Genomic DNA, 27,437 nt, shown 5'->3' with positions numbered 1-27,437 from the left:
CACGCACTCTATCGAAAAGCTCTGTGATGAGCGGCAGAGGATACTTGTTCTTAATGGTGACCTCATTTAAACCACGATAGTCAATACATGGTCTCAGCCCTCCATCTTTTTTCTTTACAAAGAAGAAACCAGCTCCCGCTGGGGAAGTGGAGGGACGGATGAACCCCTTCTGCAAATTCGACTTAATGTACTCTGACATAGCTTGTGTCTCTGGAACCGACAAAGGATAAGTGCGACCTCGGGGCGGCATTTTCCCAGGAATGAGCTCAATAGGACAGTCCCAGGCCCTATGCGGAGGTAATTTATCAGCCGCCTGTTCCGAGAAGACATCTAAAAATTCTCGATAAGCCTCAGGAACTGACTCCACGTCCAACTTGGCCGATGCACGGAGTGGAACGACAGGAGTAAGACAATTCAATCGACAGAAAGGACTCCAAGAAATTATGTGTCGACCCCCAGTCGACATGAGGGTTGTGAAGCCTGAGCCAGGGAAGACCCAAAACGAGATCATGAGACATCTCCTGAATAACCTGAAACTTCAGTTGTTCTCGATGCAAAGCTCCCACTTGTAGCTGAATTGACTCAGACTGACTCGTAATCAAGGCGTTAGGAATTTGAACACCGTTAATAGCTGTTATCGTAATAGGTCGTTCGACCAACTGTAACTTCAAGCCCAAACTCTGGGCGCAGGGGAGAGAAATAAAATTCCCCGCAGCTCCTGAATCCAAAAGAGCCATAACAGTTTTGACTTCTGTTTCAGTAGACAAAGATACTGAGAGTAAACAGTCCACTTCTGGAGAAGATTGAGAAACCACACCCAGCTTGACTTCCCCGGAACAGGCTAGGATTGCCCATTTCCCGGGTGAACCTTGCAAGACTTGAGAAAGTGATCCGCGGCTCCACAGTAGAGGCAAAGTCTATTCTCACGCCGACGCTGTCGCTCCTCTGGAGACAGTCGAGACCGATTAATCTGCATGGGTTCGTCTGGAGCTGTCGTAACCGATTGTTTAGACGGAGGAGCCCGGAATCTGCATCGATCAGACCGAGAACGTTCGCCAACTCGTTCCTGCATGCGGAGATCCACTTTCACACAGAGCGAGATCAACTGTTCCAAAGAATCTGGCAAATCTCTTGTAATCAATTCGTCTTTAAGACGGTCGGACAGCCCGTTCCAGAAAGCGGCCCGTAAGGCATCATTATCCCAGCGCAATTCGGAGGCTATGGTCTGAAAATGAATCACATACTGACCCACTGAACGGGAGCCTTGTCGAACTCGGAGAAGATCTGAAGAGGCAGCGGTCGTTCTGCCAGGCTCATCAAAGATCCTGCGGAAAGATGAGATGAAATTGGTGTAGCTGGAAACCAAAGGATCAGATCGCTCCCATAACGGAGACACCCATTCCAGCGCTGAGCCCTCAAGCAAGGAAATAATGTATGCTACTTTGGATCGATCCGTGGGAAAGTTGTGTGCGAGGAGTTCAAACTGTACCTCGCACTGGTTAAGAAAACCACGGCAATTCTTCGGGTTGCCGTTGTAGCGAGAGGGAGTGGGAAGCTGAAGGCGTGACCTGGTTCCGGACACTGCGTGAGCATTATCGGGGGCGACTACCGGAGTGGGTACCGGAGCTGGAACCGGAACTACTGAAGCCAGGGAAACCTGAATTTGATCCAGCCTGCCGGATAGTTCTTGGAGATACCGCATCACCTGGTTTTGCGCCGCTTCCTGACTCTGAACACGGGAAACCAGATCTTGGATGGCACTCGCTTCTGGGTTCCGATTCCCCGGGTCCATGGGGCCTGTGTATACTATCACTGACCTGGTCGGAGGGTGTTGTGGACTCGGGGCTTCTTCCGGTGACCGGGAAGAGGAACCGCTACTGGGTCGCAGTAGAGATGGCTGGATGTAGGTCTTCCTCATACAGGATGAAGACGGTAAGCAGGAAGCACGGAGGAATGCTTGAAGGTCTCCTGGAAAACAAGACTTGTAAAAGTGCTGAGTGCTGAGGTACAGAGGTGCTGGTGATATTGAGGTGCTGAAGGCACAGAGGCGCTGAGGTACTGAGGTGCTGAGGCACTGAGGTGCTGGAGGCTCAGAGGTGCTGAGGCGCTGAGGTGCTGAGGTGCTGAGGTGCTGAGGCACTGAGGTGCTGAGGCACTGAGGCGCTGAGGCACTGAGGTGCTGAGGCACTGATGTGCGTAGAGGCGCTCGGGCGCTGAGGCACGGAGGTGCGTGATGGCGCTCGGGCGCTTGGAGGCACGGAGGTGCGTGATGGCGCTCGGGCGCTTGGAGGCACGGAGGTGCGTGATGGCGCTCGGGCGCTTGGAGGTGCGTGATGGCGCTCGGGCGCTTGGAGGCACGGAGGTGCTTGGGAACGCTGAGATGCTGGAAACACAGATATGCTTGGAAGCACAGCGGTAACAGGAACAAGGGAGCACTGGAGATCACGGTTTCTGACAGGCAGAATTGATGATACACAGGCGCCGGATCTCTGCTCGGCGTCTGGCTTTAAACCTCCCGCCTTTGCCTGATTGGCGGAGCGGGCAGATGACGTCAGCCCCGCTCCGCCTACCTAATCCCAGTCAACATGGCGGCGCCCTCACTCCGGGAAGCCGCCGGAGAGACCCGCCGACGCCGGACCCCGAGACCGCCGGAGGAGAGAGGCGCCAGGCCATCCAGGACACCCGCAGAGGCAAGCGCGGCCGCCGCTGCCCGCGAGGTGTGACACTAACCTTATTTAACATCTTTTTTTAAGGTCTATTTTTGTCAGAAACCAATTAACCTCCCACCATGTTTTGGTATATGGAAGCAATTTGTTGACACAACGATGTCAACAGTTATTATGTCAACACTGTTAAAATGTCAACAGGCAATACGTCAACAGTCCCAGAATGTCAACAGGTGGAAAGTTGTCATTGTTATAATGTCAACATTAGGGTCAGGCCACAGGCCGGGAGGGTGGTGTTAGGCTGCAGGGAGGGGGGTTAGGGTTAGGCACTAGATTACGGGTTAGGGGCAGGGGTTAGGGATAGTGGAGTAATGAATGCCGCCAGATTGGAAGTCTAACCAGGAAGTATCGGTCACATGACCGCTGGGACCCCCAAGATGCTGCATGCCACCAGGAGAAGGTAAGTCACCTCTGGCCCACTAGTGACGATTAGCTGACATTCTAACATGTCGACATTTCATCACTGCCTATATTATGACTGTTGACATTTTATACGCAACCCGAGTTGTAGACATTAGTAATACATTCCCGAATGCCAGCAGAGGAGGCTGATAAAACAGTAATTCAGGTTGTGGCTGCTCCCCTCACAGCTCCTCTACACATGTGGCAGTGTTTACTTACAGTACAGTATTATATATAAGTGCAGGACACTGGAGATCTGACAGTGAGGAAGTGCAGGCTCTGACACTTCAGCATACAGTACAGAATGTTCTGTATGTACCGTATGTTTATTTTGTAACTGCTGAAAGGGATTTGTGACATGTGCATTAACCTCATACGGTGTGGATGAACGACCTGCAGAATACCTCAATAGTTCAGGCTCATTTATTGCAGCTGTCTCCAACATTGGTACTCACTCCATAGACAAAGATGGTGAGTTTGCATGTAAGAATGGTGAAATTGCTGGAACCGCGATAGTCAATGGAACAATAAAAGTCTGTTTGTCGCGAAGGCGTAAGCATTACCAGCTAGTCACATTTTGACACACTTGCTGATTTTGGCAAGTCGCTGTCTGGTAGGTCAGTGGAAGGAGGTCCTATTAGGTGGGATGGGGGCAAAGCGCTGTGAATTGTATCACTGCAGCCCAACCGCCTTGACGGTTTGCAACAAATTGCAGGCTTGCATCGCTGAGCGGAGAACCGCATTGATACGATTTAGAGCAAATTGTATATACATACCTTTGTCTCACCCACTGCACCTAGGAAGTGGTGGCGGTCGGAGGGTTGTGGGAGGGTTGTCCACTTTTCCGGGACTCAGGAGACTCTCCCCATATTCTGGAGTCTCCTAGAAGTTCTGGGAGTGTGGGCAAATCATGCATTGGTGGAATGGCACAGAAGTACACAAACAAAAGGGTACAATACGGGACTCAAATGAATCAGCTACACAATTTGGATGCACACATTTGCAGAAGGCAACAGCTCAGGTCATGTTGAGGATATAACTATCCGGAGTGTTAATAAGGGTCTATGGTATATGGTGCACTGAAAGCATTTGGCATTCATTTGTCCTGACAAGAAAGGAGTGTAACTAGTTTAGTGATGTGCACCGGAAATTTTTCGCGTTTTGTGTTTTGGTTTTGGGTTCGGTTCCGCGGCCGTGTTTTGGATTCGGACGCGTTTTGGCAAAAACTCACCGAATTTTTTTTTACGGATTCGGGTGTGTTTTGGATTCGGGTGTTTTTTTCAAAAAACCCTAAAAAACTGCTTAAATCATAGAATTTGGGGGTCATTTTGATCCCATAGTATTATTAACCTCAATAACCATAATTTCCACTCATTTCCAGTCTATTCTGAACACCTCACACCTCACAATATTATTTTTAGTCCTAAAATTTGCACCGAGGTCGCTGGATGGCTAAACTAAGCGACACAAGTGGCCGACACAAACACCTGGCCCATCTAGGAGTGGCACTGCAGTGTCAGGCAGGATGGCCCTTCAAAAAAATACTCCCCAAACAGCACATGATGCAAAGAAAAAAAGAGGCGCACCAAGGTGGCTGTGTGACTAAGCTAAGCGACACAAGTGGCCGACACAAACACCTGGCCCATCTAGGAGTGGCGCTGCAGTGTCAGGCAGGATGGCCCTTCAAAAAAATACTCCCCAAACAGCACATGATGCAAAGAAAAAAAGAGGCGCACCAAGGTGGCTGTGTGACTAAGCTAAGCGACACAAGTGGCCGACACAAACACCTGGCCCATCTAGGAGTGGCACTGCAGTGTCAGGCAGGATGGCCCTTCAAAAAAATACTCCCCAAACAGCACATGATGCAAAGAAAAAAAGAGGCGCACCAAGGTGGCTGTGTGACTAAGCTAAGCGACACAAGTGGCCGACACAAACACCTGGCCCATCTAGGAGTGGCACTGCAGTGTCAATCAAGACAGGATGGCCCTTCCAAAAAATTGTCCCCAAACAGCACATGATGCAAAGAAAAATTAAAGAAAAAAGAGGTGCAAGATGGAATTGTCCTTGGGCCCTCCCACCCACCCTTATGTTGTATAAACAGGACATGCACACTTTAACGAACCCATCATTTCAGTGACAGGGTCTGACACACGACTGTGACTGAAATGACTGGTTGGTTTGGGCCCCCACCAAAAAAGAAGCAATCAATCTCTCCTTGCACAAACTGGCTCTACAGAGGCAAGATGTCCACCTCATCATCATCCTCCGATTCCTCACCCCTTTCACTGTGTACATCCCCCTCCTCACAGATTATTAATTCATCCCCACTGGAATCCACCATCTCAGGTCCCCGTGTACTTTCTGGAGGCAATTGCTGCTGGTGAATGTCTCCACGGAGGAATTGATTATAATTCATTTTAATAAACATCATCTTCTCCACATTTTCTAGAAGTAACCTCGTACGCCGATTGCTAAAAAGGTGAGCGGCTGCACTAAACACTCTTTCGGAGTACACACTGGAGGGAGGGCAACTTAGGTAGAATAAAGCCAGTTTCTGCAAGGGCCTCCAAATTGCCTCTTTTTCCTGCCAGTATACGTACGGACTGTCTGACATGCCTACTTGGATGCGGTCACTCATATAATCCTCCACCATTCTTTCAATGGTGAGAGAATCATATGCAGTGACAGTAGACGACATGTCAGTAATCGTTGCCAGGTCCTTCAGTCCGGACCAGATGTCAGCACTCGCTCCAGACTGCCCTGCATCACCGCCAGCGGGTGGGCTCGGAATTCTTAGCCTTTTCCTCGCACCCCCAGTTGCGGGAGAATGTGAAGGAGGAGATGGTGACGGGTCACATTCCGCTTGACTTGACAATTTTCTCACCAGCAGTTCTTTGAACCTCTACAGACTTGTGTCAGCCGGAAAGAGAGATACAACGTAGGTTTTAAATCTAGGATCGAGCACGGTGGCCAAAATGTAGTGCTCTGATTTCAACAGATTGACCACCCGTGAATCCTGGTTAAGCGAATTAAGGGCTCCATCCACAAGTCCCACATGCCTAGCGGAATCGCTCTGTTTTAGCTCCTCCTTCAATGTCTCCAGCTTCTTCTGCAAAAGCCTGATGAGGGGAATGACCTGACTCAGGCTGGCAGTGTCTGAACTGACTTCACGTGTGGCAAGTTCAAAGGGTTGCAGAACCTTGCACAACGTTGAAATCATTCTCCACCGCGCTTGAGTCAGGTGCATTCCACCCTCCTTTGCCTATATCGTGGCCAGATGTATAGGCTTGAATGGCCTTTTGCTGCTCCTCCATCCTCTGAAGCATATAGAGGGTTGAATTCCACCTCGTTACCACCTCTTGCTTCAGATGATGGCAGGGCAGGTTCAGGAATGTTTGGTGGTGCTCCAGTCTTCTGTACGCGGTGCCTGAATGCTGAAAGTGGCCAGCAATTCTTCGGGCCACCGACAGCATCTCTTGCACGCCCCTGTCGTTTTTTAAATAATTCTGCACCACCAAATTCAAGGTATGTGCAAAACATGGGACGTGATGGAATTTGCCCAGATGTAAAGCACGCACAATATTGCTGGCGTTGTCCGATGTCACAAATCCCCAGGAGAGTCCAATTGGGGTAAGCCATTCTGCAATGATCTTCCTCAGTTGCCGTAAGAGGTTTTCAGCTGTGTGCCTATTCTGGAAAGCGGTGATACAAAGCGTAGCCTGCCTAGGAACGAGTTGGCGTTTGCGAGATGCTGCTACTGGTGCCGCCGCTGCTGTTCTTGCTGCGGGAGGCAATACATCTACCCAGTGGGCTGTCACAGTCATATAGTCCTGAGTCTGCCCTGCTCCACTTGTCCACATGTCCGTGGTTAAGTGGACATCGGGTACAACTGCATTTTTTAGGACACTGGTGAGTCTTTTTCTGAGGTCTGTGTACATTTTCGGTATCGCCTGCCTAGAGAAATGGAACCTAGATGGTATTTGGTACCGGGGACACAGTACCTAAATCAAGTCTATAGTTGGCTCTGAATTAACGATGGATACCGAAACCACGTTTCTCACCGCCCAGGCTTCCAAGGCCTCAGTTATCCGCTTTGCAGCAGGATGACTGCTGTGATATTTCATCTTCCTCGCAAAGGACTGTTGGACAGTCAATTGCTTACTGGAAGTAGTACAAGTGGTCTTCCGACTTCCCCTCTGGGATGACGATCGACTCCCAGCAGCAACAACAGCAGCGCCAGCAGCAGTAGGCGTTACACTCAAGGATGCATCGGAGGAATCCCAGGCAGGAGAGGACTCGTCAGACTTGACAGTGACATGGCCTGCAGGACTATTGGCTTTCCTGGGTAAGGAGGAAATTGACACTGAGGGAGTTGGTGGTGTGGTTTGCAGGAGCTTGGTTACAAGAGGAAGGGATTTAGTGGTCAGTGGACTGCTTCCGCTGTCACCCAAAGTTTTTGAACTTGTCACTGACTTATGATGAATGCGCTGCAGGTGACGTATAAGGGAGGATGTTCCAAGGTGGTTAACGTCCTTACCCCTACTTATTACAGCTCGACAAAGGCAACACACGGCTTGACACCTGTTGTCCGTATTTGTGTTGAAATAATTCCACACCGAAGAGCTGATTTTTTTTTGTATTTTGACCAGGCATGTCAAGGGCCATATTCCTCCCATGGACAACAGGTGTCTCCCCGGGTGCCTGACTTAAACAAACCACCTCACCATCAGAATCCTCCTTGTCAATTTCCTCCCCAGCGCCAGCAACACCCATATCCTCATCCTGGTGTACTTCAACAGTGACATCTTCAATTTGACTATCAGGAACTGGACTGCGGGTGCTCCTTCCAGCACTTGCAGGGGGCGTGCAAATGGTGGAAGGCGCAAGCTCTTCCCGTCCAGTGTTGGGAAGGTCAGGCATCGCAACCGACACAATTGGACTCTCCTTGGGTATTTGTGATTTAGAAGAACGCACAGTTCTTTGCTGTGCTTTTGCCAGCTTAAGTCTTTTCTTTTTTCTAGCGAGAGGATGAGTGCTTCCATCCTCATTTGAAGCTGAACCACTAGCCATGAACATAGGCCAGGGCCTCAGCCGTTCCTTACCACTCCGTGTCGTAAATGGCATATTGGCAAGTTTACACTTCTCCTCAGACGCTTTTAATTTTGATTTTTGGGTCATTTTACTGAACTTTTGTGTTTTGGATTTTACATGCTCTCTACTATGACATTGGGCATCGGCCTTGGCAGACGACGTTGATGGCATTTCATCGTCTCGGCCATGACTAGTGGCTGCAGCTTCAGCACGAGGTGGAAGTGGATCTTGATCTTTCCCTTTAACCTCCACATTTTTGTTCTCCATTTTTTAATGTGTGGAATTATGTAGAATATATATATAGAATGTAGATGGATAGTATACTTAATGGATGACGAGTGACGACACAGAGGTAGGTACACAGCAGTGGCCTACCGTACTGTATATATAGTATACTGGTGGACACTGTCAGCAAACTGCTAAACTAGTCTAAAATGCACCACAGGTAGAGAATGTAGATGGATAGTATACATAATGGATGACGAGTGACGACACAGAGGTAGGTACACAGCAGTGGCCTACCGTACTGCTATATATAGTATACTGGTGGACACTGTCAGCGAACTGCAAAACTGTCTAAAATGCACCACAGGTATAGAATGTAGATGGATAGTATACTTAATGTATGACGAGTGACGACACAGAGGTAGGTACACAGCAGTGGCCTACCGTACTGCTATATATAGTATACTGGTGGACACTGTCAGCAAACTGCAAAACTGTCTAAAATGCACCACAGGTATAGAATGTAGATGGATAGTATACTTAATGGATGACAAGTGACGACACAGAGGTAGGTACACAGCAGTGGCCTACCGTACTGCTATATATAGTATACTGGTGGACACTGTCAGCAAACTGCTAAACTAGTCTAAAATGCACCACAGGTATAGAATGTAGATGGATAGTATACTTAATGGATGACGAGTGACGACACAGAGGTAGGTACACAGCAGTGGCCTACCGTACTGCTATATATAGTATACTGGTGGACACTGTCAGCAAACTGCAAAACTGTCTAAAATGCACCACAGGTATAGAATGTAGATGGATAGTATACTTAATGGATGACGAGTGACGACACAGAGGTAGGTACACAGCAGTGGCCTACCGTACTGCTATATATAGTATACTGGTGGACACTGTCAGCAAACTGCAAAACTGTCTAAAATGCACCACAGGTATAGAATGTAGATGGATAGTATACTTAATGGATGACGAGTGACGACACAGAGGTAGGTACACAGCAGTGGCCTACCTTACTGCTATATATAGTACACTGGTGGACACTGTCAGCAAACTGCAAAACTGTCTAAAATGCACCACAGGTATAGAATGTAGATGGATAGTATACTTAATGGATGACGAGTGACGACACAGAGGTAGGTACACAGCAGTGGCCTACTGTACTGCTATATATAGTATACTGGTGGACACTGTCAGCAAACTGCAAAACTGTCTAAAATGCACCACAGGTATAGAATGTAGATGGATAGTATACTTAATGGATGACGAGTGACGACACAGAGGTAGGTACACAGCAGTGGCCTACCGTACTGCTATATAGTATACTGGTGGACACTGTCAGCAAACTGCAAAACTGTCTAAAATGCACCACAGGTATAGAATGTAGATGGATAGTATACTTAATGGATGACGAGTGACGACACAGAGGTAGGTACACAGCAGTGGCCTACCGTACTGCTATATATAGTATACTGGTGGACACTGTCAGCAAACTGCTAAACTAGTCTAAAATGCACCACAGGTATACAATGCAGATGGATAGTATACTTAATGGATGACGAGTGACGACACAGAGGTAGGTACAGCAGTGCACTCTGCACTGTACTACTCCTATATAATATTAATTATACTGGTGGTCCCCAGTCCCTACAATAAAGCAGCACACTGTGAGCACAGATATGGAGTGTTTTTCAGGCAGACAACGTATACTGGTGGTCACTGTCAGCAAAACTCTGCACTGTACTCCCCAGTCCCCACAATTAAGCAGTGTGAGCACTCAGCACAGATATATTATGCAGCACACTGAGCACAGATATGGTATGGAGCATTTTTTTCAGGCAGAGAACGGATAAAAACTGGTGGTCACTTATCAGCAAAACTCTGCACTGTACTCCTCCTAACAGCTGCTCCCCAATCCTCCCCACAAATAAGAAATAAAGTAAACCAATCAACTTCTACAATAAACGGAGAGGACGCCAGCCACGTCCTCTCCCTATCATCTCCAATGCACGAGTGAAAATGGCGGCGACGCGCGGCTGCTTATATAGAATCCGAATCTCGCGAGAATCCGACAGCGGGATGATGACGTTCGGGCGCGCTCGGGTTAGCCGAGTAAGGCGGGAAGGTTCTAACCTGCCTCGGACCCGTGTGAAAAAGGTGAAGTTCGGGGGGGTTCGGTTTCGGAGAAACCGAACCCGCTCATCACTAAACTAGTTACAGTATGGGAGTCAGATAATTAGTTACAAAACAACAAATTTTTCGGAATTGTTTTAATAATATGGAATAATAAAACCCCTAACGGTTGATGTCTTTAAAAAACAAGGAACTAAATATACTAAACATCAAATAATAGACATAATATGGCAAAAAATTAGGGGAATTTTTATTTACATATAAACGAATCCTAACATTGGAAAAGTGCAAGCAAACAGTTTAGGACTTATAACTCCTGGCTAACCAATCACAGAAGTTATCACTCTCCCTGCTCCAACATGGTCACCACCCCACCTTGGACCACCGAGTTGTGGTGCCCATGGACCCCTGTGCAGGTGATAGTCACAACTATCCTTGACAAGGAAGGTCAATACCATAGATAGCACCCAGTGGCCGCTAAGTGCTGTGCTTTAATGTTACATTTCAAAGACCAAAGAGACCTGAAATCAGCCAGCCCACCAAAATGACATACGTAGGATCTGCTCCCCGACAGGGCCGTAACTAGGGGGGGCTATGGGGGCACGTGCCCCAGGTGCAGGATTTGAGGGGGCGCCGAGGAGTCACAGAGGAGCAGGTTTTTTTTTTTAAACCGACAGTGCTGTGCTGCTCCAGTGAGACAGCAGGCGGCTCCCGGGGCATGGTCTCTGACCCACCTGTCTGCCCGCAGCTGGCTCCGACGCTGTGTGGGTAAGCTCCGATACCTGGGATCTCTCCTATGCCGGCTACTGTCTTAAACTCTCTTCTTTGCCATGCAGTGCTGCGACTAGCGTGCGGTGCACCGTTCAAGCCATAGAAGCGAGCTGTTGGTGTTGTGTGTTTCAGCAGGCTATGATCCCGGCTGCCTGCCCAGCACCAACCGATAACAAGATGCTTGTTATCAGGTGCAGTTACCGATGTTACAGAAATAAAGGCTCACTTTGCTAGCTATCCACTTGACAGTGGAAACTTAGGGGCCGATTCAGACCTGATCGCTGCTGTGCGTTTTTGCACAGCGGGCGATCAGACACAAACTGCGCATGTGTATGCACTGCGATGCGCAAGCACGTTGCACGGGTACAAAGCAGATCGTCGCTGAGCGATGGGTTTGTGCGACGGATACACGGGCGATCGCAAGGAGATTGACAGGAAGAGGGCGTTTGTGGGTGTCAACTGACCATTTTCAGGGAGTGTTCGAAAAAATGCAGGCGTGTCCATGCGTTTGCAGGGAGGGTGTTTGACGTAAAATCCTGTCCTGGACTTCAGTGATCGTAGCGGCTGAGTAAGTCCTGGGCTGCGCAGAGGTTGCACATGATCTGTTTGCACAGCGAAAATACCCCCCCCCCCCCCCCCGTAGGCGGCGTATCTGATCGCAGGGATGCAAAAATCGCGGCCCAGCGATCAGATCTGAATTACCCCCTTAGAGCCTGGACAAGCTCCAAATCTCAGCGAGTATCACTACAGCAGCTTTGTGGTAAGTGTAAAGACAGACTTTATTATCGGCACTGTGCTCCCAGTTAGTAGTATCAACCTCCGCTTTGCCTCCCAGATGGAGGGATTTGGTGTAGCTTATAGGGGGGTGTTGTAGTGATGTATTGTACTATACAGGGTATGTAGTGTAGTAATGTATTGCAGTATATAGGGGCATGTAGTGCACTGATGTGGTGTAGCATATAAGGGGATGTAGTGTAGTAATGTAGTGTACCATATATGGTATGTAGTATAGTTATGTATTGCAGTATATAGGAGCATGTAGTGCACCGATGTGGTGTAGCATATAAGGGGATGTAGTGTAGTGATGTAGTGTAGCATATAGGGTGTGTACAGGGCCGGTTCTAGCCCTTTTTGCACCCCGGGCGGGAAATAGGGGCGTGGCTTCATACAAGGGGCGTGGTCATTTCCGCCCCCTGTTCAGTAGAGTAGCGCCGCTGAAATGCTGAGCGGTGCGGATGACGTCATCGCGCACCGCACAGCAAAGGTCCTCTCCACGAAGGGAAACTAGACGCGTAGCGTCTTGTTCCCTTCGTGGAGAGGACCTTTGCTGTGCGGTGCGCAATGACGTCATCGCGCACCGCACAGCAAACGTCCTCTCCACGAAGGGAAACTAGACGCGTAGCGTCTTGTTCCCTTCGTGGAGAGGACCTTTGCTGTGCGGTGCGCAATGACGTCATCGCGCACCGCACAGCAAACGTCCTCTCCACGAAGGGAAACTAGACGCGTAGCGTCTAGTTCCCTTCACAGGGGGACACAGCCGGGGGACACAGCGGGCAGCGGGGGGCACAGCAGTAGCGGATCTTGCCCTGGTGCTGCGCCCTCCGGAAGGCGGCGCCCCGGGCAAAAGTCCTGCTTGCCCGTGGCAAGATCCGCTACTGGGTGTGTAGTGCAGTGTATAGGGGCATATAGTGTAGTGATGTAGTTCAGCGTGTAGGGGATGTAGTATAGTGATGTAGTGCAGTGTATAGGGGCATGTAGTGTAGTGAGGTAGTGTAGCATATAGGGTATGTAGTGCACTGATGTGGTGTAGCATATAAGGGTATGTGCTATGTAGTGCAGTGTATAGGGGCATGTAGTGTAGTGATGTAGTGTAGCATATAGGGTATGTAGTGCACTGATGTGGTGTAGCATATAAGGGTATGTACTATGTAGTGCAGTTATAGGGGCATGTAGTGTAGTGATGTAGTTCAGCGTGTAGGGGATGTAGTATAGTGATGTAGTGCAGTGGATAGGGGAATGTAGTGCAGTGATGAAGTATTATGATATAGTGCAGGGGTGGCCAACCAGTCAGAGGCAAAGAGCCAGAAAAGATCTGTAGTCAAGAGCAAGAGCCACTATCATGCGCGCGCCTTCGTGGCCTAGTTGTCACAAAGCCACACCCCATTTTTGTGTGCACACCTTTCGGTATGACGTTTGTAGAAGTATGACCTCATATCATAACCCCATTTTTCGTCATGTTGTACAGTGCCAGATACATATAATGCCCCAGTACAGTGCCACGTACGTATAAAAACGCCAGAAAATGGGTGCCCCCACAGTGCCAGATACATATATGCCCCCAGTGCCAGATACATGTCCCCACAGTGCCAGCTATGCCCCACAGTGCCAGATACACATGACCCCACAGTGCCAGATACACATGTCCCCACAGTGCCAGATATGCCCCAGTGCCTGCTATGCCCCCCAGTGCCAGATACACATGTCCCCACAGTGCCTGCTATGCTCCCACTGCCAGATATGCTCCCAGTGCCAGATATGCCCCCAGTGCCAGATACACATGTCCCCACAGTGCCTGCTATGCCCCCAGTGCTTGCTATGCCCCCAGTGCCAGATATGCCACCAGTGCTTGCTATGCCCCCAGTGCCAGATATGCCACCAGTGCCAGATATACCCCCAGTGCCAGATATGCCCCCAGTGCCTGCTATGCTCCCAGTGCCTGATATGCCCCCAGTGCCAGATATGCCCCCAGTGCCAGATATGCCCCCAGTGCCTGATATGCCCCCAGTGCCTGCTATGCCCCCAGTGCCTGCTATGCTCCCAGTGCCAGATATGCCCCCAGTGCCTGATATGCTCCCAGTGCCTGATATACCCCCAGTGCCAGATATGCCCCCAGTGCCTGCTATGCCCCCAGTGCCTGCTATACTCCCAGTGCCTGCTATGCCCCCAGTGCCAGATATGCCCCCAGTGCCAGCTATGCCCCCAGTGCCTACTATGCTCCCAGTGCCAGATATGCCCCCAGTGCCTGCTATGCCCCCAGTGCCAGCTATGCCCCCAGTGCCTGCTATGCTCCCAGTGCCAGATATGCCCCCAGTGCCAGATATGCTCCCAGTGCCTGATATGCCCCCAGTGTCAGATATGCCCCCAGTGCCTGCTATGCCCCCAGTGCCTGCTATACTCCCAGTGCCTGCTATGCCCCCAGTGCCAGATATGCCCCCAGTGCCTGCTATGCTCCCAGTGCCTGATATGCCCCCAGTGTCAGATATGCCCCCAGTGCCTGCTATGCCCCCAGTGCCTGCTATACTCCCAGTGCCTGCTATGCCCCCAGTGCCAGATATGCCCCCAGTGTCAGCTATGCCCCCAGTGCCTGCTATGCTCCCAGTGCCAGATATGCCCCCAGTGCCTGCTGTGCCCCCAGTGCCTGCTATGCCTCCAGTGCCAGCTATTCCCCCAGTGCCTGCTATGCTCCCAGTGCCAGATATGCCCCCAGTGCCAGATATGCACCCAGTGCCAGATATGCCCCCAGTGCCTGCTGTGCCAGATATGCCACCAGTGCCAGATATGTCCCCAGTGCCTGATATGCCACCAGTGCCAGATATGCCCCCAGTGCCAGATATGCCCCCAGTGCCTGATATGCCCCCAGTGCCTGCTATGCCCCCAGTGCCTGCTATGCCACCAGTGCCAGATATGCCCCCAGTGCCTGCTATGCTCCCAGTACAGAATCACATGTCCCTACAGTGCTCACCAGCTCCCCCGCTCCCCTCCCCGCTCACCGCGCTGCTGCTTCTGCTTCTTCTCTCCGTCGGCGGCGTCTATCTTGAATTAGGCGTCGGTCCGTGAGCCAATCAAAGCTCGCGGTCCGGCAGCCAATCAAAAGCCTTAGCTGCCGGTCCGCGAGCTCTGATTGGCTCGCGGGCCGCCGCCGTATTGAAGCGAGACACCGCTGCCGTCAAGGCGTGCGTGTGTCTGGAGCTGGGGGCAGCGGTGGCCAGGAGCCGGCCGAGCCGCATGCGGCGGATGAAAGAGTCGCATGCGGCTTGAGAGCCGCGGGTTGGCCACTGCTGATATAGTGCAATATATGGGGACACACAGAGGAGCATGTAGTTGAACATGCTGCTGGAGGCGCATGTGACGCATAGGGCATTTGAGGCACATAGGGGAATATTGTGCAATAGTATCCCTTTTTTACATTTTTTTGATAATCTAATTATTTTAGTCTGACAGGGTTTTGTTTTTTTAGGAAGGGGGGGGGGGGGGCGTAGGTTTGGGGAACAGGCGGCTAATTATTGCCTTGCCCCGGGTGACGAAAATCCTAGTTTCAGTACTGTCCCCGATTTAATTTGCTCCCATATACAACATCCACACCTCAGGTTTTAAGCCTTCTGTTGTTCCTGTTCTCATTTGCATCACAATACTTTGCTGTAAATCCTTATCTTTGCTGTAAATCTTTATTGTTTAATTGCTTTGCTAAAGTAGAACATTTTAATAAACATTTCAATATTTACCTCTAGTTGATTCAGGAGCTAGGCCAGTGGTTCCCAAACTCCGTCCTCAAACAGTGCAGGTTTTAAGGATATCCATGGCTAAGCACAGATGGTTAAATCAAATTGATTGAGGTACTTATTCATACCCCTTTTCCACCACTGTAGCACGGGTCACAGCCGGGAGCCTGAAACGGCTGCGACCCGTGCTACAGCCCCCTTTCCCACAGCGCTCACAACCCGGCATATTGCCGGGTTGGTGACGCTGCTGCTGACGCGGCAGGGGCGGCGCTGGGAGATCACATGATCTCCCAGCGCCGCCCTCCCTATACACTGTGACGTTCACACTACACAGCTCACCGGGATGAACACATTGAGCAAGCGTCCAGCAAGCTACCCGGGTAGGATTCCCGGATCACTTGATTCGGGAATTTGCCGGGGTACCCTTTTCCACTAGGAAAAAACACGGGTAAATGGACCCCCAAGAGGGAGAATATTTGTTGGTATGCCGGTTGTCGGGATTCCGGCTTCGGTATACTGTGTGCCGGGATCCCGACATTTGGCAACCAGAAGACCACCCCACTCACACATACATAGTACACCATACACACTGCTCACACACATACATATACATAGTACACCATACACACTGCTCACACACACATATACATAGTACACCATACACACTGCTCACACACACACACACACACACACATATACATAGTACACCATACACACTGCTCACACACACACACACACACACACACACACACACACACACACACACACACACACACACACACACACACATAGTACACCATACACACTGCTCACACACACACACATATACATAGTACACCATACACACTGCTCACACACACACACACACACACACACACACACACACACACACACACACACACACACACACACACATATACATAGTACACCATACACACTGCTCACACACACACATATACATAGTACACTATACACACACAGTACATAGTACACCATACACACTGCTCACACACACACACACACACACACACACACACACACACACACACACACACACATATACATAGTACACCATACACACTGCTCACACACACACACACACACATATACATAGTACACTATACACACACAGTACATAGTACACCATACACACTGCTCACACACACACACACACACACACACACACACACACACACACACACACACACATATATACATAGTACACCATACACACTGCTCACACACACACACACACACACACACACACACACACACACACACACACACACACACACACACACATACATAGTACACCATACACACTGCTCACACACACATATACATAGTACACCATACACACTGCTCACACACACACACACACACACACACACACACACACACACACACACACACACACACAGAGGCGTAACTAGGGTTTTTGGAGCCCAGGGCAAGATCAATAATGGCGCCCCCCCCCCAAAAAAAAAAATTTTTTCTTAATAAAAATAATAAATTAATAAAATGATAATAAAAAAAAAAATGCAAAAGGAAAGTATGTGCAGACGCCACCGGTGTCACTGCATATAAAGATGTCAGGGTGTGTGTGTGTGTATGTATGTGTATGTAGGTGCGGTGGTCGAAGTTGAATTTTTGAAGGTGGAATGAAAGAGTGCAGATAGCAATTATGCGCGCGCCAAAGGCGCGCGCGCTCCGGAAAAGGGGTGTGGTCACTCAAAAGGGGCGTGTCCTTCAGTGTAGTAGGACCCCTTATACTATCTAGTACTGGTGCCCCTTTCACATTATAGCACACGGTATGAGCCGAAATTCACATTATAGCACACAGTATGAGCCGAAATTCACATTGCCCCACACGGCATGAGCCGAAATTCACATTATAGCACACAGTATGAGCCGAAATTCACATTACCCCACATGGTATGAGCCAAAATTCACATTATAGCACACGGTATGAGCCGAAATTCACATTATAGCACACGGTATGAGCCAAAATTCACATTACTCCACATGGTATGAGCCAAAATTCACATTTCCCCACATGGTATGAGCAGAAATTCACATTACAGCACACGGTATGAGCCGAAATTCACATTACAGCACACGGAATGAGCCAAAATTCACATTACCCCACATAGTATGAGCCGAAATTCACATTATAGCACACGGTATTAGCCAAAATTCACGTTACAGCACATGATATGAGCCAAAATTCCCATTATAGAGTTAGGGGATCCTACCCCCAGAATTAACATGGCCTGTGGGGCACTATGATGAGGGGAGCCCACCCCCTTAATAGACTAATTGCAGAGTTTAGCAGCGGAAGGGCTGCAGCGGTTTCTCACCCCAAGCTGCAGCGCTTCTGCCACCTCCGACACTCCACATCTTCGGCACCACCCGGGATGCAGAGCACCGCACCGGGTATGCACCCTTTTCAGTGTGGCCTGCTGCGCTCCGAAGGGGTTCTTGTTTCATGCTGCAGGATCCCGATGTGCGCCTTCCTCCCCGCTGTTACTGTCACGGTAAGCATTAGTATCGTTTACCGCAGAGCCCATTTTCTGAGGCATATGTGTTAAACCTCAGGAACTGAGATGCCCTTCTCACCATACAGCTGTGTGGCCGAGCCGGGCGGGGGGACAGCCAGCAGCAGCATGCCGGATATCAGCAGCAGAGGGTGCGGGCTGTACATACTTGAGGCAGCTGGATATTCAACAGTGCTGAAAGCCTCCGGAGCCCGCACCCCCGGAGCTGCAGTACACCGGCAGAGGACACCCATCCCCCGAACCCTGCGTAGCCCAAAGCCGGAGATCAGCAGCATGTTGAACGCGGAAGCAGAAGCTGCTTATTGCCGGTCAGCATGCTGCTGATCTCCGGCTTTGGGCTCCGCATGTGCATTACAGCCCCCACCCTCGGCTGCTGATATCCGGCATGCTGCCCCTGCTGCTGGCTTTCCACCCGCCCGGCTCGCCCACCCAGCTGGATGGTGAGTGAGAAGGGCATCTCAGTGCCCGTGGTTTAATACATATCTCTCTTCGGTAAATGGCCATTAGTACATCCCACACACACTGATTACACACACACAGACTGGCCACCCCCAAATCCTACACACACCCACTCAGACTACACACACACACACATTCTCATACTTTCCTCTCCCCCACACACACACTGGACTGCAAAAATTTACACACACTGACACTGTTCCACACACACACAATTAACACACACTCACACTGTCCCACACACACAATTAACACACACGCACACTGTCCCACACACCAGTGGCGTGCGGTGAGGTCAGTGGCGTGCGGTGAGGCACTACAGCCATAATGTCCGCCGAATCCTGTCGATGAACCCTACCGCCACCGAGCCAATGCCCACCACTGCCTCTGAGCCGATGCCCGCTGCCACCACCAATGGCTTACAAACTCGCCCACCATCAACTGACCCAGCCCTCCGCCACTAATTTGCAACTCAGTCCAAAGTCGCCAATGCCCGCTGCATGCCTGCTCATCATACTTATGATATATTGTACATTTTTATAGAAAAAAATAATAATCAGTGTTTGGGACTGGGAAGGGAGCGGGAGGAGGACATGAATGCAATTTTGTTGTCCAGGGTTTCCATTAACTTAATGGAGAAGGGTCTGAATGGGTTAAAAATGTAAAAAAAAACTGCGTGAGGTCCCCCTCCTAAGTATAACCAGCCTCGGGCTCTTTGAGCCGGTCCTGGTTGTTTAAATACTGGGAAAAAATTGGACAGGGGTTCCCCGTATTTAGACAACCAGCATCGGGCTCTTAGTCCAGTCCTGGTTCCAAAAATACGGGGGACAAAAGATGTAGGGGTCCCCCCGTATTTTTAAAACCAGCACCGGGCTCCACTAGCCAGGGACATAATGCCACAGCCAGGGGACACATTTATGTAGGTCCCTGCGGCCGTGGCATTACCCCCCCAACTAGTCACCACTGGCCGGGGTTCCCTGGAGGAGTGGGGACCCCTTAAATCAAGGGGTCACCCCCCCTCCAGGCACCCAAGGGCCAGGGGTGAAGCCCGAGGCTGTCCCCCCCATCCGTGGGCTGTGGATGGGAGGCTGATAGTCATGTAAGTAAAAAAAGAATATTGTTTTTTGTTGTGGAACTACAAGGCTCAGAAAGCCTCCCCGCTTGCTGGTACTTGGAGAACCTCAAGTACCAACATGCAGGGAAATAACGAGCCCGCCGGTACCTGTAGTTCTACAACAGAAAAAATACCCAAATAAAAACACAACTCACACACCGTGACAGTAAAAATTTATTAAAGCACACTGACACACTCACACATACTTACCTATATCCCACGCCGGTCACGTCCACTTGTCCAGTAGAATCCAATAGGGGTACCTGTAAAAATGAGAGACAGATTACTTACCTACATCCCACGCCGGTCACGTCCACTTGTCCAGTAGAATCCAATAGCGTTACCTGTAAAAATGAGAGACAGATTACTTACCTACATCCCACGCCGATCACGTCCACTTGTCCAGTAGAATCCAATAGGGGTACCTGTAAAAATGAGAGACAGATTACTTACCTACATCCCACGCCGGTCACGTCCACTTGTCCAGTAGAATCCAATAGCGTTACCTGTAAAAATGAGAGACAGATTACTTACCTACATCCCACGCCGGTCACGTCCACTTGTCCAGTAGAATCCAGTAGGGGTACCTGTAAAAATGAGAGACAGATTACTTACCTACATCCCACGCTGGTCACGTCCACTTGTCCAGTAGAATTTAATAGGGGTACCTGTAAAAATGAGAGACAGATTACTTACCTACATCCCACGCCGGTCACGTCCACTTGTCCAGTAGAATCCAGTAGGGGAATCTGTAAAAATGAGAGACAGATTACTTACCTATATCCCACGCTGGTCACGTCCACTTGTCCAGTAGAATCCAGTAGGGGAATCTGTAAAAATGAGAGACAGATTACTTACCTACATCCCACGCCGGTCACGTCCACTTGTCCAGTAGAATCCAATAGGGGTACCTGTGAAAATGAGAGAGAGATTACTTACCTACATCCCACGCCGGTCACGTCCACTTGTCCAGTAGAATTCAATAGGGGCACCTGTAAAAATTAAAATGATACTTACAAACTGCAATCCACAGGAGGAGAGAGAGAGAGAGAGAGAGAGAGAGGGGGGGGGGGGAGAGACTAACCTGCTGCTGCTGCTGGGGAGACCGGCACACACTGCAGGGCCACGACGGGAGGACGGAGCCGGCGGAGGAGGGGGAGAGCCGCACACCGCCGCTCCTGTCAGCGGCAGCGGAGGAGGATGGGGCGCACACTACAGACGCCAATAACCGCCGGGACAATTAACACACACACACACACAATTAACACACGCACACTGTCCCACACACAATTAACACGCACGCACGCACACTGTCCCACACACACAAATAACACACACGCACACTGTCCCACACACACAAATAACACACACGCACACTGTCCCACACACAATTAACAAACACGCACTTTCCCACACACACACAATTAACACACTCACACTGTCCCACACACACACACAATTAACACACACACACTGTCACACACACACACACACAATTAACAAACACGCACTGTCCCACACACACAATTAACACACTCACACTGTCACACACACACACACACACACAATTAACACACGCACACTGTCCCACACACACACACGCAGTCACACACACACAATTTACACACACTCAAACTGTCCCACACACACAATTAACACTCACACTGTCCCACACACACACAATGTCCCACACACAACACACACGCACACTGTCCGACACACACACACTTAACACACACACACACACACAAAAAAAATGTCCCGCACCCCCTTCCCGCTCACCTGCACGCCACTCACTGCTGTCAGGGCTGAGGGCAGGGGGCCGCACGCACGCCCCCCCCCCCCCCCCCCGAGGTCGCGCACGCGCATGCGCGCACCTCCGCGGTCGCGATCGCGCACGCGATCGCGTACACACACAGTCACTTTGCAGGGGGGAGTAGGGGGAGGCTCCTGGCTGCCGCTGCCTGTCTATTGTGACAGGCACAGCAGCCGGGGAGACAGGGAAAGCGCCGCGGGTAGCGCCGGCGGAATCCCTGAAGCATGGGGCGAGTGGGCCGTGCAGGTGCCGGTGGCGCCCCCCTCTGTTGGGGCTGCCATGGCGCCCAGGGCACGTGCCCTGCTCGCCCCGTGCTAGATACGCCTCTGCACACACACACACACACACACACACACATATACATAGTACACTATACACACACAGTACATAGTACACCATACACACTGCTCACACACACACATATACATAGTACACTATACACACACAGTACATAGTACACCATACACACTGCTCACACACACACATATACATAGTACACTATACACACACAGTACATAGTACACCATACACACTGCTCACACACACACATATACATAGTACACTATACACACACAGTACATAGTACACCATACACACTGCTCACACACACACATATACATAGTACACTATACACACACAGTACATAGTACACCATACACACTGCTCACACACACACATATACATAGTACACTATACACACACAGTACATAGTACACCATACACACTGCTCACACACACACACATATACATAGTACACTATACACACACAGTACATAGTACACCATACACACTGCTCACACACACACATATACATAGTACACTATACACACACAGTACATAGTACACCATACACACTGCTCACACACACACATATACATAGTACACCATACACACTGCTCACACACACACACACATATACATAGTACACTATACACACACAGTACATAGTACACCATACACACTGCTCACACACACACATATACATAGTACACCATACACACTGCTCACACACACACATATACATAGTACACCATACACACTGCTCACACACACACATATACATAGTACACCATACACACTGCTCACACACACATATACATAGTACACTATACACACACAGTACATAGTACACCATACACACTGCTCACACACACACATATACATAGTACACTATACACACTGCTCACACACACATATACATAGTACACTATACACACACAGTACATAGTACACCATACACACTGCTCACACACACACATATACATAGTACACCATACACACTGCTCACACACACACATATACATAGTACACCATACACACTGCTCACACACACACATATACATAGTACACCATACACACTGCTCACACACACATATACATAGTACACTATACACACACAGTACATAGTACACCATACACACTGCTCACACACACACATATACATAGTACACTATACACACTGCTCACACACACATATACATAGTACACTATACACACTGCTCACACACACACATATACATAGTACACCATACACACTGCTCACACACACATATACATAGTACACCATACACACTGCTCACACACACACATATACATAGTACACTATACACACTGCTCACACACACATATACATAGTACACCATACACACTGCTCACACACACATATACATAGTACACCATACACACTGCTCACACACATACATATACATAGTACACTATACACACACAGTACATAGTACACCATACACACTGCTCACACACACATATACATAGTACACCATACACACTGCTCACACACATACATATACATAGTACACTATACACACACAGTACATAGTACACCATACACACTGCTCACACACACACATATACATAGTACACTATACACACTGCTCACACACACACATATACATAGTACACCATACACACTGCTCACACACACATATACATAGTACACCATACACACTGCTCACACACACACATATACATAGTACACTATACACACTGCTCACACACACATATACATAGTACACCATACACACTGCTCACACACACATATACATAGTACACCATACACACTGCTCACACACATACATATACATAGTACACTATACACACACAGTACATAGTACACCATACACACTGCTCACACACACACATATACATAGTACACTATACACACTGCTCACACACACATATACATAGTACACTATACACACTGCTCACACACACATATACATAGTACACCATACACACTGCTCACACACACATATACATAGTACACCATACACACTGCTCACACACACACACACACATAGTACACCATACACACTGCTCACACACACATATACATAGTACACCATACACACTGCTCACACACACACATATACATAGTACACTATACACACTGCTCACACACACATATACATAGTACACCATACACACTGCTCACACACACATATACATAGTACACCATACACACTGCTCACACACATACATATACATAGTACACTATACACACACAGTACATAGTACACCATACACACTGCTCACACACACACATATACATAGTACACTATACACACACAGTACATAGTACACCATACACACTGCTCACACACACACATAAACATAGTACACCATACACACCGCTCACACACACACACATATACATAGTACACTATACACACACAGTACATAGTACACCATACACACTGCTCACACACACACACACACACACACACACATAAACATAGTACACCATACACACTGCTCACACACACACACACACACATACATAGTACACTATACACACACTGTACATAGTACACCATACACACTGCTCACACACACACATATACATAGTACACTATACACACACAGTACATAGTACGGGATGCAGTCAAGATCCCACCGGACGGAATCCCAGCGGTCGAAATACCGACACCGGAATCCCGACTGGCACAATCCCGACATATTCTCCCTCCGTGTGTCCACGACACCCATAGAGGGATAATAAATGATTGTGCCGAGCGACCCCGCAAGGGGCTGCGTTACGCTCGCCCCCTGTTGGGATTGTGCCGGTCGGGATCCCGGTGTCAGTATTCCGACGGGATTTCGTACTGATCCCCATAGTACACCATACACATGCCCACACACATATACATAACGCACTATACACATACATAGTACACCATACACACTGCACACATATACATAGCACACTATACACATAGTACACCACACACATACACATTGCACACACAGCATGCCACACACATAAATAGCACACCATACCATACACATTGCACACACGCAAATATACATAGCACACTATACACATACATAGTACACTACACACACAGCACACCACACATACATAACACACACACACACACACACACACACACTACACCACACATTGTATACAGCATACAATACACACATACTGTACACATTGGGCACACTCATATACACAGCACACCACACACATTACACACACACACACACACACACACACACGCACACATATTGCACACACAGCACACTACACATACATTGCATACAAATGCACTGCATACCACACAATCATTCGCAATGCACACACATATAAATAGCACAGCATACACACATATGCTCATCATGCACATTGCACACACATATAGTACACCACACATACACATTGCACATCTAGTATGCATAATTTATTAAAGATCACAACCCCCCCGTCCCCCTCCTCCCGCTGCCCGCCGCCTGCCGCTGCGAGACACATACCTGTCTCTCTAAAAGTGCCTCCGGGGAACATCAGCTACACCAGTCCCGGCAGCAGGTCTCATGCAGTGCCCCATGGGAACTTACTTAGAGGGGCTGCGCGCTGACGCTGCAGCTCCCCCTACAGTCACCCAGCCTCTCTGTCGGTGTGGAGAGCAGACAGCTGCTGCCTGCGCTCCGCACCATGGCCCTCATTCCGAGTTGTTCGCTCTGTAATTTTCCTCGCATCGCAGCGATTTTCCGCTAATTGCGCATGCGCAATGTTCGCACTGCGACTGCGCCAAGTAAATTTGCTAAGAAGTTTGGTATTTTACTCACGGCATTACGAGGTTTTTTCTTCGTTCTGGTGATCGGAGTGTGATTGACAGGAAGTGGGTGTTTCTGGGCGGAAACTGGCCGTTTTATGGGAGTGTGTGAAAAAACGCTGCACGCGGGAGTGGCTGGAGAAACGGGGGAGTGTCTGGGCGAACGCTGGGTGTGTTTGTGACGTCAAACCAGGAACGACAAGCACTGAACTGATCGCACTGGAAGAGTAAGTCTCGAGCTACTCAGAAACTGCACAGAAAAATACTTTGTTCGCAATTCTGCTAAGCTAAGATACACTCCCAGAGGGCGGCGGCTTAGCGTGTGTACTGCTGCGAAAAGCGGCTAGCGAGCGAACAACTCGGAATGAGGGCCCATCACTCCCCACACCCGAAATGTGAGTTAAAAAAAATATACGTGAGCTGCGCAATGGATCGGCGGGCAGGGGGGGTTTCCAGGTACTCGGAAACCCTTCCTGCGTGCGCGTATGCACACTGTACATTATATACCACTTCAACAAAGTGTCTTATACAAAGGCAGTCTGTCTGTGCCTGAAGTGTGATTAATAAATAATACAGTTGCATTTATTATGTAAAATACAATTTAATACAGGCACAAGTACAAATTGATTTTTTTTTTTAAATCCAAATAATTGCAAACAACCGTTGATTTAAAAAAGAAATCTACTTTCATGCGATGACTGGTTGCAAATGTCAATTAAGTAATGCCAATAGCCTGCAGCAGCTTTACTAATAATAGCAATAACTGTGCTAGTGGGAGGGGTGACAGGGGTGCCTGGGGGAGTGGGGGGAGGTGTATATTAGATTGTGCATACCTCCCAACATGACCCCATTATGAGGGAAGTCCAGGTAGAGAACATTTTGTCCCTCCTGGAATGGGTCATGTTGGGAGGTATGGATTGTGTATATGAAATTTAAACCAATGTTGTGTATTAGGTTTAAACTGATAGTTTAATAATGCCTGAGTACTGGTTATACAGTAGCTCCACCTAATTGAGAGACAACTATTTTATAAAGATTTATTGTAGTAGAACAAAGACAACTTAAACTACACATAGAAAAGTAAAATCTATAATTTATCTTGACACATGCAAGATTAGTAGTAGCCTCTTTACTACTTACACACTGGAACAGGACTCAGGAGGACTCACTGTGTGCGTGTCTCTCTAGACCCGAATTCTCTCATTAGATAACAGGTTACACAGGATCCAGACACCCAGGCAGGCTGGAGGAGAAGCTGGAATCCCTGGGTCACTTACATCTCTCTCCCCCCTCCAATCTCTACTCTGGTCGGGGAGCCCTCTCCTCCCTCAGTAGCTCATGAAACCTGATACTCCTGTGTCTTTGCCTGAACTGCATTCTGTCCTACTCGCATTCTGGGCTGCCTGGTTCTGCTGCTGCACAAGAGGGAGAGCTGGTGATGTCAATATGCTCCAGGTGTGGAGCCATGCACAAGAGGGAGAGCTGGTGATGTCAGTGTGCTCCAGGTGTGGAGACACCTGACATAGGGGGGCCTGGGGTTCAGCAT

At 49.1% G+C, this 27,437-nt stretch overlaps 1 long non-coding RNA gene across 2 annotated transcripts in view; it reads right to left on the bottom strand.

Annotated features, from left to right (window-relative positions):
* LOC134928780 (uncharacterized) overlaps positions 1-27,437 on the bottom strand; it is a 166,546-nt gene that overhangs the window by 121,074 nt on the left and 18,035 nt on the right. Inside the window, exon 1 of one of the 2 annotated variants that reach the window (XR_010178004.1) lies at positions 25,590-25,659. The exons of the other annotated variant lie outside the window; for it this stretch is intronic. This is a non-coding gene — a long non-coding RNA (uncharacterized LOC134928780). Of the gene's footprint in view, positions 1-25,589; positions 25,660-27,437 lie in introns of those variants that run through there. 2 annotated transcript variants of the gene reach the window in all.

This window comes from Pseudophryne corroboree, chromosome 5 (genome assembly GCF_028390025.1).
Source record: "Pseudophryne corroboree isolate aPseCor3 chromosome 5, aPseCor3.hap2, whole genome shotgun sequence".
NCBI lineage: Eukaryota > Metazoa > Chordata > Amphibia > Anura > Myobatrachidae > Pseudophryne > Pseudophryne corroboree.
This window is presented reverse-complemented; position numbering and strand designations above follow the sequence as displayed.